The sequence below is a fragment of the Lithobates pipiens genome, unplaced genomic scaffold (genome assembly GCF_037356315.1).
Source record: "Lithobates pipiens isolate NorthernLeopardFrog02 unplaced genomic scaffold, aLitPip1_a1.2 Scaffold_3, whole genome shotgun sequence".
In the NCBI taxonomy this organism is placed as follows: domain Eukaryota; kingdom Metazoa; phylum Chordata; class Amphibia; order Anura; family Ranidae; genus Lithobates; species Lithobates pipiens.
The window spans coordinates 101,644,859-101,645,656 of record NW_027507790.1 but is presented as its reverse complement, the minus strand read 5'-3'; positions in this window follow the sequence as shown (position 1 = coordinate 101,645,656).

Sequence of the window (798 nt, the reverse complement as noted above, 5' to 3'; positions counted from 1 at the left end):
TGCAACTCCCGCCGGGAAACAGAATACTAGCAGAAAGGTTCCGGGATTCATTGGAGTCACCACTAGTAGGCGCTGTCCACTGCTGAATAATGCTCTATTCATTAGAAGTTCTCTTATCACAAACAGCGCTTATAGCAGACAAAAATACATGTAAGATTAGGTCCACAGACACAATTATAACCATAGTAGAAGTTTTAAAGCTCCCCACACATTATACAATTTTCTTGTTCAATTTCCTTTAGATTTGCATTCAACTATGTAGTGCAAGGGCCTGCCTGATTGCATATCAATTGAAAGTGTTTAGGTTTGACCTCCTATTATATGGTTTTGGTAAATCGAAAGCAATGGCGGCTGCTCCATTAATCTACACGCGGATGCATGGATTTTAACCGCTTGCCGACCAGCCGCCTTCATTATACCGCGCCAGGTTGGCACGATCCCACGACCCATCGTAGCTATACGCCGGCTCCTTTAGCAGGTGCGCTAAGGGGGGGGGGGGGGGTGCCAATGCTCGTGGCCAACGGTCACAATGACTGCCGGCCATGAGCAATCGTGGGCACGAGAGGCAGAAAAAGGATGTGTGTGTGTGTATAAACACACAAATCCCTGTTCTGTTTTGTGAGGAGAGACAGATCTTGAGATCCTACTAGCTAGGAACCACAATCTGTCATTTCCTCAAAGTCAGTCCCCTCCCCCTACAGTTAGAACCACACACAGGGAACAAATTAACCCCTTGATTGCTCCCTAGTGTTAACCCCTTCCCTGCCAGTGACATTTTTACAGTAATCAGTGCATCTT